General features: G+C 44.3%; 3 non-coding genes across 3 annotated transcripts; all 3 read left to right on the forward strand.

The window, feature by feature from the left end:
• Positions 1-1,633: 1,633 nt before the first annotated feature.
• LOC142190740 (U1 spliceosomal RNA) lies at positions 1,634-1,793 on the forward strand. Its single transcript, XR_012714419.1, has one exon. It is a non-coding gene; the product is annotated as a U1 spliceosomal RNA (small nuclear RNA).
• A 3,872-nt stretch (positions 1,794-5,665) lies between these two features.
• On the forward strand, positions 5,666-5,829 carry LOC142190713 (U1 spliceosomal RNA). The gene has a single exon (XR_012714394.1). It is a non-coding gene; the product is annotated as a U1 spliceosomal RNA (small nuclear RNA).
• A 3,872-nt stretch (positions 5,830-9,701) lies between these two features.
• On the forward strand, positions 9,702-9,865 carry LOC142190674 (U1 spliceosomal RNA). The gene has a single exon (XR_012714357.1). It is a non-coding gene; the product is annotated as a U1 spliceosomal RNA (small nuclear RNA).
• Positions 9,866-13,564: the final 3,699 nt, after the last annotated feature.

Below are 13,564 nucleotides of genomic sequence, written 5' to 3' on the forward strand. Positions count from 1 at the left end.
TTATGTAATTGAAGAATAATTTTGGATTACTTTTACTTTCCTTGGCAATTTTTCTCTCAGCCTCAATCTTCGCCTCCTTTATTTGTTTTTTGCACAATTTATTTTTCTCTGTTATAGTTTTTTAATGCTGTGTCGCTACTCTCTTGTTTTAGTACTTTAAATGCTTCCTTTTTATCCCTCATTGCATTCTGTACTGTTTTAGTTAGCCATATTGGTTTTCTATGATTTCTAGCCCGCTTATTCCCATAGGGTATGTGTTTTCTAGTGCTCTTATTTAGTATATTTTTGAAGATGTCCCATTTAGTTTGTGTTCCCGTCACGTTGAGGACATTGTCCCAGTTTATGCTGCTAGGCTCCTCTCTCAGCTGGTTAAAATTTGCCTTCCTGAAGTTTAGTGTTTTTGTACCCCCTCTAATGAACGTCTTCTTAATGTGTACAAGAAAACTTATTCTGTTATGGTCACTATTACCCAGATGTCCCCCAACCTCCACTTTTGATAGTGTGTCAGGTTCATTTGTTAAAATTAGGTCTAAAAGGGCCTGGCCTCTTGTTGGGTCCTGCACTAGTTGCGATAGGTAATTGTCTTTTATTACTGACAAGAACCTGCTCCCTTTGTTGGATCTGCAGGTTTCTGCCTCCCAGTTGATATCTGGGTAGTTGAAATCCCCCATAATAATGACTTTATTCTGCTTTGCGGCCTCATCTATTTGTTTTATTAGTACATTTTCAGCTTCTTCCATTATATTTGGAGATTTATAACAAACCCCTATCAGTATTTTATTATTTTTTGTTCCTCCCGTAATCTCCACCCATAAGGACTCCACATAATCATTTTCCTCCCAGATGTCCTCACGCAGGACTGGCTTAAGGCCGTTTTTTACGTATAAGCAAACCCCTCCCCCTTTCTTATTTGTACGCTCCTTTCTAAACATACTGTACCCTTGTTTATTTACAGCCCAGTCATAGCTAGAGTCCAGCCATGTCTCACTTACCCCCCACCATGTCATAATTGTCTTCCAACATCATCACTTCTAGTTCCTCCATCTTGTTAGTAAGACTTCGGGCATTCGTATGCATACATTTCATAGATTTATCTTCCCTACTCTTCCACTGCCTACTGACTGCTCTAACCCGACCCCCTGCTCCACCCCCAGTTTCAGTATCTAGCCCTCTTTCCATTACTACACTATCTTGCCCTCTACATGTTACCCTCTCCCCCCAGTACCTAGTTTAAACACTCCTCCAACCGTCTAGCCATCTTCTCTTCTAATTCTAATGAGCCATCCCGGCTTAAGTAAACCAAAGGCACGCAGCTGCCTCGTGCCTGACTCTGCTGCCCAGCCGGAGCTCGGTTTCTGGAAGCCGCCACCCATTCGCCCCCTCCCCTTTCGTTTTATGCTAATGCCCTTGCTGCACTGCATCTTGGAAATGCCTAGCCGGGAACATTTGAATGCAGGCAGCGGGGTGTCGGGGCGAGGAATGGAGCGCAGCCTGTGCTACGGCCGCCTACCGAGGAAAACGCATGCGGTGTGGCATTGCACCATGCGGACCTCTGTTGGCCAAGGGCCAATGCCTCCCCAATGCGGCAGGGCTGCGGGGGAGGGGCGCTGGCCTAGCAGTCGGTGAATAACTCATACTTACCTGGCAGGGGAGATACCATGATCATGAAGGTGGTTCTCCCAGGGTGAGGCTCATCCATTGCACTCCGGGTGTGCTGATTCTAATGACCCAAATGTGGGAAACTCGACTGCATAATTTGTGGTAGTGGGGGACTGCGTTCGCGCTTTCCCCTGATTTTCTCTGGTTGAAAGACAGTGCTCGTTCCTTGCTTCCTCTCGCTTGCTAGTTTGTTGCTCGATGCTGCGTACCTGTGCAGTACACTCAGATGGTTAGACTATCGCAACCGGGTTGCTGGCAGAGAGGCACGCTGCTGCTGCTGCTGCCGCCGCTGCCACAGTGTAAGCAAAGCATTCCAGGTGGCCTTTGTCTCCCTCTAGTGGATGAGCGACAGTCCACTCATTCAGTCACACCGTTGGAACGTTAGAGTTTCAACTGTTATGGTGATGCAGCAAGTTCTCCGCTTCAGGCCTGAACCCGCCGCTTTCCATACCTGCCATTCATAGTTACATAGTAGATGAAGTTGGATAAAGACATGAGTCCATCAAGTCCAACCTATAGCCATACAATCCCCTACAGTGTTGATCCAGGGGAAGGCAAAAACCCCCATGAGGCTCATGCCAATTGCCCTATTTCAGAGGAAAAAATTCCTTCCCGACTCCAAATCTGGCAGTCAGTATAAAACCCTGGATCAACGTGTCCTTAAAATCTAGAGACCATAACCCATTATATTTTTCTCTTCAAGAAAGGCATCCAGGCCCACTTTGAACTTGTTCAGTGAATCCGCCATCACCACTTCCTGGGGCAGAGACTTCCAGAGCCTCGCTGTTCTTACTGTGAAGAATCCCCTTCTATGTTTCTGGTGAAACCTTCTCTCCTCCATACGTAGTGGATGTCCTCTTGTCACTGTCACTGGCCTAGGAGTAAAAAGATCCTTAGAAAGTTCTTTGTATTGTCCCTTCATGTATTTGTACATTGTTATTAGATCTCCCCGTAGACGTCTTTTCTCTAAGCTGAATAACCCCAAGTTTGTTAATCTATCGTTGTACTCCAGTCCACCCATTCCCCTAATCATTTTGGTTGCCCGTCTTTGCACTTTTTCAAGTTCACGTATGTCTTTCTTGTATATCGGGGCCCAAAATTGTGCACAATATTCTAAGTGTGGCCGTACCAGTGATTTGTATAGAGGCATAACTATGTCCTTGTCATGAGAATCTAGACCTCTTTTGATGCATCCCATAATTTTATTTGCCTTGGCAGCAGCTGCCTGACACTGGTCATTAAAGGTAAGCTTGCTGTCCACCAAAATCCCTAAGTCTTTTTCATTGACAGTCTTACCCAGTAATTTACTATTTAGTACATAGTCATACATTTTATTACGTCGCCCAAAGTGCATTACTTTACATTTGTCAACATTAAACTTCATTTGCCAAGTCTCCGCCCATGCTTCCAGTTTCCTTAGATCCCCTTGTAATATTCTACTATCCTCCTCATTATTGATTACCCTACAAAGTTTAGTATCATCTGCAAATATAGACACCCTGCTTTGTAAACCCTCTACCAGGTCATTAATAAAGATGTTAAACAAGAGAGGACCTAATACTGACCCCTGCGGCACCCCACTGGTGACTGTGGCCCCGTCTGAATATTTACCATTAACAAGTACCCTCTGTTTCCTATCAGTGAGCCAGTTGCTAACCCAAATGCATATGTTTCCCCCCAGTCCCAACAATCTCATTTTGCATCCCAACCGTTTATCTGGAACAGTATCAAAAGCCTTTGAAAAGTCCAGGTACACCACGTCTACTGCATTAGCCATGTCCAGTCTTGAACTGACCTCCTCATAGAAGCTGATCAGATTAGTCTGACAGGACCGATTCCTCATAAACCCATGCTGATTGGGTGTTATAAGATTATTTACATTGAGATACCCCAGGATAGCATCTCTTAGAAAGCCCTCAAATATCTTTCCCACCACAGAAGTTAAACTTACTGGCCTATAGTTTCCAGGTTCCCTTTTACACCCCTTTTTGAAAATTGGCACCACATTTGCTATTCGCCAATCCTGTGGAACAGACCCAGTCATTACTGAATCCTTAAATATTAGATACAAGGGTCTATCTATGACCATGCTTAATTCCCTCAGAACTCGGGGGTGTATACCATCTGGACCGGGCGATTTCTCTATTTTAGTGTTTTGCAGGCGGCGCTGCACTTCTTCCTGGGTTAAGCAGGTGACATTTAATTGAGAGTTAACATTACCCCTAATCATGTTGCCGGCCAATGGATATTCTTGTGTAAACACTGTAGAGAAGAAGGCATTTAATACTTGTGCTCTTTCCTCATCCTCCTCCACCATTACACCCAGATTATTTTTGAGAGTGCCGACATTGTCAGTTTTTATTCTCTTATTATTTATGTAATTGAAGAATAATTTTGGATTACTTTTACTTTCCTTGGCAATTTTTCTCTCAGCCTCAATCTTCGCCTCCTTTATTTGTTTTTTGCACAATTTATTTTTCTCTGTTATAGTTTTTTAATGCTGTGTCGCTACTCTCTTGTTTTAGTACTTTAAATGCTTCCTTTTTATCCCTCATTGCATTCTGTACTGTTTTAGTTAGCCATATTGGTTTTCTATGATTTCTAGCCCGCTTATTCCCATAGGGTATGTGTTTTCTAGTGCTCTTATTTAGTATATTTTTGAAGATGTCCCATTTAGTTTGTGTTCCCGTCACGTTGAGGACATTGTCCCAGTTTATGCTGCTAGGCTCCTCTCTCAGCTGGTTAAAATTTGCCTTCCTGAAGTTTAGTGTTTTTGTACCCCCTCTAATGAACGTCTTCTTAATGTGTACAAGAAAACTTATTCTGTTATGGTCACTATTACCCAGATGTCCCCCAACCTCCACTTTTGATAGTGTGTCAGGTTCATTTGTTAAAATTAGGTCTAAAAGGGCCTGGCCTCTTGTTGGGTCCTGCACTAGTTGCGATAGGTAATTGTCTTTTATTACTGACAAGAACCTGCTCCCTTTGTTGGATCTGCAGGTTTCTGCCTCCCAGTTGATATCTGGGTAGTTGAAATCCCCCATAATAATGACTTTATTCTGCTTTGCGGCCTCATCTATTTGTTTTATTAGTACATTTTCAGCTTCTTCCATTATATTTGGAGATTTATAACAAACCCCTATCAGTATTTTATTATTTTTTGTTCCTCCCGTAATCTCCACCCATAAGGACTCCACATAATCATTTTCCTCCCAGATGTCCTCACGCAGGACTGGCTTAAGGCCGTTTTTTACGTATAAGCAAACCCCTCCCCCTTTCTTATTTGTACGCTCCTTTCTAAACATACTGTACCCTTGTTTATTTACAGCCCAGTCATAGCTAGAGTCCAGCCATGTCTCACTTACCCCCCACCATGTCATAATTGTCTTCCAACATCATCACTTCTAGTTCCTCCATCTTGTTAGTAAGACTTCGGGCATTCGTATGCATACATTTCATAGATTTATCTTCCCTACTCTTCCACTGCCTACTGACTGCTCTAACCCGACCCCCTGCTCCACCCCCAGTTTCAGTATCTAGCCCTCTTTCCATTTCTACACTATCTTGCCCTCTACATGTTACCCTCTCCCCCCAGTACCTAGTTTAAACACTCCTCCAACCGTCTAGCCATCTTCTCTTCTAATTCTAATGAGCCATCCCGGCTTAAGTAAACCAAAGGCACGCAGCTGCCTCGTGCCTGACTCTGCTGCCCAGCCGGAGCTCGGTTTCTGGAAGCCGCCACCCATTCGCCCCCTCCCCTTTCGTTTTATGCTAATGCCCTTGCTGCACTGCATCTTGGAAATGCCTAGCCGGGAACATTTGAATGCAGGCAGCGGGGTGTCGGGGCGAGGAATGGAGCGCAGCCTGTGCTACGGCCGCCTACCGAGGAAAACGCATGCGGTGTGGCATTGCACCATGCGGACCTCTGTTGGCCAAGGGCCAATGCCTCCCCAATGCGGCAGGGCTGCGGGGGAGGGGCGCTGGCCTAGCAGTCGGTGAATAACTCATACTTACCTGGCAGGGGAGATACCATGATCATGAAGGTGGTTCTCCCAGGGTGAGGCTCATCCATTGCACTCCGGGTGTGCTGACCCCTGTGATTTCCCCAAATGCGGGAAACTCGACTGCATAATTTGTGGTAGTGGGGGACTGCGTTCGCGCTTTCCCCTGATTTTCTCTGGTTGAAAGACAGTGCTCGTTCCTTGCTTCCTCTCGCTTGCTAGTTTGTTGCTCGATGCTGCGTACCTGTGCAGTACACTCAGATGGTTAGACTATCGCAACCGGGTTGCTGGCAGAGAGGCACGCTGCTGCTGCTGCTGCCGCCGCTGCCACAGTGTAAGCAAAGCATTCCAGGTGGCCTTTGTCTCCCTCTAGTGGATGAGCGACAGTCCACTCATTCAGTCACACCGTTGGAACGTTAGAGTTTCAACTGTTATGGTGATGCAGCAAGTTCTCCGCTTCAGGCCTGAACCCGCCGCTTTCCATACCTGCCATTCATAGTTACATAGTAGATGAAGTTGGATAAAGACATGAGTCCATCAAGTCCAACCTATAGCCATACAATCCCCTACAGTGTTGATCCAGGGGAAGGCAAAAACCCCCATGAGGCTCATGCCAATTGCCCTATTTCAGAGGAAAAAATTCCTTCCCGACTCCAAATCTGGCAGTCAGTATAAAACCCTGGATCAACGTGTCCTTAAAATCTAGAGACCATAACCCATTATATTTTTCTCTTCAAGAAAGGCATCCAGGCCCACTTTGAACTTGTTCAGTGAATCCGCCATCACCACTTCCTGGGGCAGAGACTTCCAGAGCCTCGCTGTTCTTACTGTGAAGAATCCCCTTCTATGTTTCTGGTGAAACCTTCTCTCCTCCATACGTAGTGGATGTCCTCTTGTCACTGTCACTGGCCTAGGAGTAAAAAGATCCTTAGAAAGTTCTTTGTATTGTCCCTTCATGTATTTGTACATTGTTATTAGATCTCCCCGTAGACGTCTTTTCTCTAAGCTGAATAACCCCAAGTTTGTTAATCTATCGTTGTACTCCAGTCCACCCATTCCCCTAATCATTTTGGTTGCCCGTCTTTGCACTTTTTCAAGTTCACGTATGTCTTTCTTGTATATCGGGGCCCAAAATTGTGCACAATATTCTAAGTGTGGCCGTACCAGTGATTTGTATAGAGGCATAACTATGTCCTTGTCATGAGAATCTAGACCTCTTTTGATGCATCCCATAATTTTATTTGCCTTGGCAGCAGCTGCCTGACACTGGTCATTAAAGGTAAGCTTGCTGTCCACCAAAATCCCTAAGTCTTTTTCATTGACAGTCTTACCCAGTAATTTACTATTTAGTACATAGTCATACATTTTATTACGTCGCCCAAAGTGCATTACTTTACATTTGTCAACATTAAACTTCATTTGCCAAGTCTCCGCCCATGCTTCCAGTTTCCTTAGATCCCCTTGCAATATTCTACTATCCTCCTCATTATTGATTACCCTACAAAGTTTAGTATCATCTGCAAATATAGACACCCTGCTTTGTAAACCCTCTACCAGGTCATTAATAAAGATGTTAAACAAGAGAGGACCTAATACTGACCCCTGCGGCACCCCACTGGTGACTGTGGCCCCGTCTGAATATTTACCATTAACAAGTACCCTCTGTTTCCTATCAGTGAGCCAGTTGCTAACCCAAATGCATATGTTTCCCCCCAGTCCCAACAATCTCATTTTGCATCCCAACCGTTTATCTGGAACAGTATCAAAAGCCTTTGAAAAGTCCAGGTACACCACGTCTACTGCATTAGCCATGTCCAGTCTTGAACTGACCTCCTCATAGAAGCTGATCAGATTAGTCTGACAGGACCGATTCCTCATAAACCCATGCTGATTGGGTGTTATAAGATTATTTACATTGAGATACCCCAGGATAGCATCTCTTAGAAAGCCCTCAAATATCTTTCCCACCACAGAAGTTAAACTTACTGGCCTATAGTTTCCAGGTTCCCTTTTACACCCCTTTTTGAAAATTGGCACCACATTTGCTATTCGCCAATCCTGTGGAACAGACCCAGTCATTACTGAATCCTTAAATATTAGATACAAGGGTCTATCTATGACCATGCTTAATTCCCTCAGAACTCGGGGGTGTATACCATCTGGACCGGGCGATTTCTCTATTTTAGTGTTTTGCAGGCGGCGCTGCACTTCTTCCTGGGTTAAGCAGGTGACATTTAATTGAGAGTTAACATTACCCCTAATCATGTTGCCGGCCAATGGATATTCTTGTGTAAACACTGTAGAGAAGAAGGCATTTAATACTTGTGCTCTTTCCTCATCCTCCTCCACCATTACACCCAGATTATTTTTGAGAGTGCCGACATTGTCAGTTTTTATTCTCTTATTATTTATGTAATTGAAGAATAATTTTGGATTACTTTTACTTTCCTTGGCAATTTTTCTCTCAGCCTCAATCTTCGCCTCCTTTATTTGTTTTTTGCACAATTTATTTTTCTCTGTTATAGTTTTTTAATGCTGTGTCGCTACTCTCTTGTTTTAGTACTTTAAATGCTTCCTTTTTATCCCTCATTGCATTCTGTACTGTTTTAGTTAGCCATATTGGTTTTCTATGATTTCTAGCCCGCTTATTCCCATAGGGTATGTGTTTTCTAGTGCTCTTATTTAGTATATTTTTGAAGATGTCCCATTTAGTTTGTGTTCCCGTCACGTTGAGGACATTGTCCCAGTTTATGCTGCTAGGCTCCTCTCTCAGCTGGTTAAAATTTGCCTTCCTGAAGTTTAGTGTTTTTGTACCCCCTCTAATGAACGTCTTCTTAATGTGTACAAGAAAACTTATTCTGTTATGGTCACTATTACCCAGATGTCCCCCAACCTCCACTTTTGATAGTGTGTCAGGTTCATTTGTTAAAATTAGGTCTAAAAGGGCCTGGCCTCTTGTTGGGTCCTGCACTAGTTGCGATAGGTAATTGTCTTTTATTACTGACAAGAACCTGCTCCCTTTGTTGGATCTGCAGGTTTCTGCCTCCCAGTTGATATCTGGGTAGTTGAAATCCCCCATAATAATGACTTTATTCTGCTTTGCGGCCTCATCTATTTGTTTTATTAGTACATTTTCAGCTTCTTCCATTATATTTGGAGATTTATAACAAACCCCTATCAGTATTTTATTATTTTTTGTTCCTCCCGTAATCTCCACCCATAAGGACTCCACATAATCATTTTCCTCCCAGATGTCCTCACGCAGGACTGGCTTAAGGCCGTTTTTTACGTATAAGCAAACCCCTCCCCCTTTCTTATTTGTACGCTCCTTTCTAAACATACTGTACCCTTGTTTATTTACAGCCCAGTCATAGCTAGAGTCCAGCCATGTCTCACTTACCCCCCACCATGTCATAATTGTCTTCCAACATCATCACTTCTAGTTCCTCCATCTTGTTAGTAAGACTTCGGGCATTCGTATGCATACATTTCATAGATTTATCTTCCCTACTCTTCCACTGCCTACTGACTGCTCTAACCCGACCCCCTGCTCCACCCCCAGTTTCAGTATCTAGCCCTCTTTCCATTTCTACACTATCTTGCCCTCTACATGTTACCCTCTCCCCCCAGTACCTAGTTTAAACACTCCTCCAACCGTCTAGCCATCTTCTCTTCTAATTCTAATGAGCCATCCCGGCTTAAGTAAACCAAAGGCACGCAGCTGCCTCGTGCCTGACTCTGCTGCCCAGCCGGAGCTCGGTTTCTGGAAGCCGCCACCCATTCGCCCCCTCCCCTTTCGTTTTATGCTAATGCCCTTGCTGCACTGCATCTTGGAAATGCCTAGCCGGGAACATTTGAATGCAGGCAGCGGGGTGTCGGGGCGAGGAATGGAGCGCAGCCTGTGCTACGGCCGCCTACCGAGGAAAACGCATGCGGTGTGGCATTGCACCATGCGGACCTCTGTTGGCCAAGGGCCAATGCCTCCCCAATGCGGCAGGGCTGCGGGGGAGGGGCGCTGGCCTAGCAGTCGGTGAATAACTCATACTTACCTGGCAGGGGAGATACCATGATCATGAAGGTGGTTCTCCCAGGGTGAGGCTCATCCATTGCACTCCGGGTGTGCTGACCCCTGCGATTTCCCCAAATGCGGGAAACTCGACTGCATAATTTGTGGTAGTGGGGGACTGCGTTCGCGCTTTCCCCTGATATTCTCTGGTTGAAAGACAGTGCTCGTTCCTTGCTTCCTCTCGCTTGCTAGTTTGTTGCTCGATGCTGCGTACCTGTGCAGTACACTCAGATGGTTAGACTATCGCAACCGGGTTGCTGGCAGAGAGGCACGCTGCTGCTGCCGCCGCTGCCACAGTGTAAGCAAAGCATTCCAGGTGGCCTTTGTCTCCCTCTAGTGGATGAGCGACAGTCCACTCATTCAGTCACACCGTTGGAACGTTAGAGTTTCAACTGTTATGGTGATGCAGCAAGTTCTCCGCTTCAGGCCTGAACCCGCCGCTTTCCATACCTGCCATTCATAGTTACATAGTAGATGAAGTTGGATAAAGACATGAGTCCATCAAGTCCAACCTATAGCCATACAATCCCCTACAGTGTTGATCCAGGGGAAGGCAAAAACCCCCATGAGGCTCATGCCAATTGCCCTATTTCAGAGGAAAAAATTCCTTCCCGACTCCAAATCTGGCAGTCAGTATAAAACCCTGGATCAACGTGTCCTTAAAATCTAGAGACCATAACCCATTATATTTTTCTCTTCAAGAAAGGCATCCAGGCCCACTTTGAACTTGTTCAGTGAATCCGCCATCACCACTTCCTGGGGCAGAGACTTCCAGAGCCTCGCTGTTCTTACTGTGAAGAATCCCCTTCTATGTTTCTGGTGAAACCTTCTCTCCTCCATACGTAGTGGATGTCCTCTTGTCACTGTCACTGGCCTAGGAGTAAAAAGATCCTTAGAAAGTTCTTTGTATTGTCCCTTCATGTATTTGTACATTGTTATTAGATCTCCCCGTAGACGTCTTTTCTCTAAGCTGAATAACCCCAAGTTTGTTAATCTATCGTTGTACTCCAGTCCACCCATTCCCCTAATCATTTTGGTTGCCCGTCTTTGCACTTTTTCAAGTTCACGTATGTCTTTCTTGTATATCGGGGCCCAAAATTGTGCACAATATTCTAAGTGTGGCCGTACCAGTGATTTGTATAGAGGCATAACTATGTCCTTGTCATGAGAATCTAGACCTCTTTTGATGCATCCCATAATTTTATTTGCCTTGGCAGCAGCTGCCTGACACTGGTCATTAAAGGTAAGCTTGCTGTCCACCAAAATCCCTAAGTCTTTTTCATTGACAGTCTTACCCAGTAATTTACTATTTAGTACATAGTCATACATTTTATTACGTCGCCCAAAGTGCATTACTTTACATTTGTCAACATTAAACTTCATTTGCCAAGTCTCCGCCCATGCTTCCAGTTTCCTTAGATCCCCTTGTAATATTCTACTATCCTCCTCATTATTGATTACCCTACAAAGTTTAGTATCATCTGCAAATATAGACACCCTGCTTTGTAAACCCTCTACCAGGTCATTAATAAAGATGTTAAACAAGAGAGGACCTAATACTGACCCCTGCGGCACCCCACTGGTGACTGTGGCCCCGTCTGAATATTTACCATTAACAAGTACCCTCTGTTTCCTATCAGTGAGCCAGTTGCTAACCCAAATGCATATGTTTCCCCCCAGTCCCAACAATCTCATTTTGCATCCCAACCGTTTATCTGGAACAGTATCAAAAGCCTTTGAAAAGTCCAGGTACACCACGTCTACTGCATTAGCCATGTCCAGTCTTGAACTGACCTCCTCATAGAAGCTGATCAGATTAGTCTGACAGGACCGATTCCTCATAAACCCATGCTGATTGGGTGTTATAAGATTATTTACATTGAGATACCCCAGGATAGCATCTCTTAGAAAGCCCTCAAATATCTTTCCCACCACAGAAGTTAAACTTACTGGCCTATAGTTTCCAGGTTCCCTTTTACACCCCTTTTTGAAAATTGGCACCACATTTGCTATTCGCCAATCCTGTGGAACAGACCCAGTCATTACTGAATCCTTAAATATTAGATACAAGGGTCTATCTATGACCATGCTTAATTCCCTCAGAACTCGGGGGTGTATACCATCTGGACCGGGCGATTTCTCTATTTTAGTGTTTTGCAGGCGGCGCTGCACTTCTTCCTGGGTTAAGCAGGTGACATTTAATTGAGAGTTAACATTACCCCTAATCATGTTGCCGGCCAATGGATATTCTTGTGTAAACACTGTAGAGAAGAAGGCATTTAATACTTGTGCTCTTTCCTCATCCTCCTCCACCATTACACCCAGATTATTTTTGAGAGTGCCGACATTGTCAGTTTTTATTCTCTTATTATTTATGTAATTGAAGAATAATTTTGGATTACTTTTACTTTCCTTGGCAATTTTTCTCTCAGCCTCAATCTTCGCCTCCTTTATTTGTTTTTTGCACAATTTATTTTTCTCTGTTATAGTTTTTTAATGCTGTGTCGCTACTCTCTTGTTTTAGTACTTTAAATGCTTCCTTTTTATCCCTCATTGCATTCTGTACTGTTTTAGTTAGCCATATTGGTTTTCTATGATTTCTAGCCCGCTTATTCCCATAGGGTATGTGTTTTCTAGTGCTCTTATTTAGTATATTTTTGAAGATGTCCCATTTAGTTTGTGTTCCCGTCACGTTGAGGACATTGTCCCAGTTTATGCTGCTAGGCTCCTCTCTCAGCTGGTTAAAATTTGCCTTCCTGAAGTTTAGTGTTTTTGTACCCCCTCTAATGAACGTCTTCTTAATGTGTACAAGAAAACTTATTCTGTTATGGTCACTATTACCCAGATGTCCCCCAACCTCCACTTTTGATAGTGTGTCAGGTTCATTTGTTAAAATTAGGTCTAAAAGGGCCTGGCCTCTTGTTGGGTCCTGCACTAGTTGCGATAGGTAATTGTCTTTTATTACTGACAAGAACCTGCTCCCTTTGTTGGATCTGCAGGTTTCTGCCTCCCAGTTGATATCTGGGTAGTTGAAATCCCCCATAATAATGACTTTATTCTGCTTTGCGGCCTCATCTATTTGTTTTATTAGTACATTTTCAGCTTCTTCCATTATATTTGGAGATTTATAACAAACCCCTATCAGTATTTTATTATTTTTTGTTCCTCCCGTAATCTCCACCCGTAAGGACTCCACATAATCATTTTCCTCCCAGATGTCCTCACGCAGGACTGGCTTAAGGCCGTTTTTTACGTATAAGCAAACCCCTCCCCCTTTCTTATTTGTACGCTCCTTTCTAAACATACTGTACCCTTGTTTATTTACAGCCCAGTCATAGCTAGAGTCCAGCCATGTCTCACTTACCCCCCACCATGTCATAATTGTCTTCCAACATCATCACTTCTAGTTCCTCCATCTTGTTAGTAAGACTTCGGGCATTCGTATGCATACATTTCATAGATTTATCTTCCCTACTCTTCCACTGCCTACTGACTGCTCTAACCCGACCCCCTGCTCCACCCCCAGTTTCAGTATCTAGCCCTCTTTCCATTTCTACACTATCTTGCCCTCTACATGTTACCCTCTCCCCCCAGTACCTAGTTTAAACACTCCTCCAACCGTCTAGCCATCTTCTCTTCTAATTCTAATGAGCCATCCCGGCTTAAGTAAACCAAAGGCACGCAGCTGCCTCGTGCCTGACTCTGCTGCCCAGCCGGAGCTCGGTTTCTGGAAGCCGCCACCCATTCGCCCCCTCCCCTTTCGTTTTATGCTAATGCCCTTGCTGCACTGCATCTTGGAAATGCCTAGCCGGGAACATTTGAATGCAGGCAGCGGGGT

The sequence above is a fragment of the Leptodactylus fuscus genome, chromosome 1 (genome assembly GCF_031893055.1).
Source record: "Leptodactylus fuscus isolate aLepFus1 chromosome 1, aLepFus1.hap2, whole genome shotgun sequence".
NCBI classification, from domain to species: Eukaryota; Metazoa; Chordata; class Amphibia; order Anura; family Leptodactylidae; genus Leptodactylus; species Leptodactylus fuscus.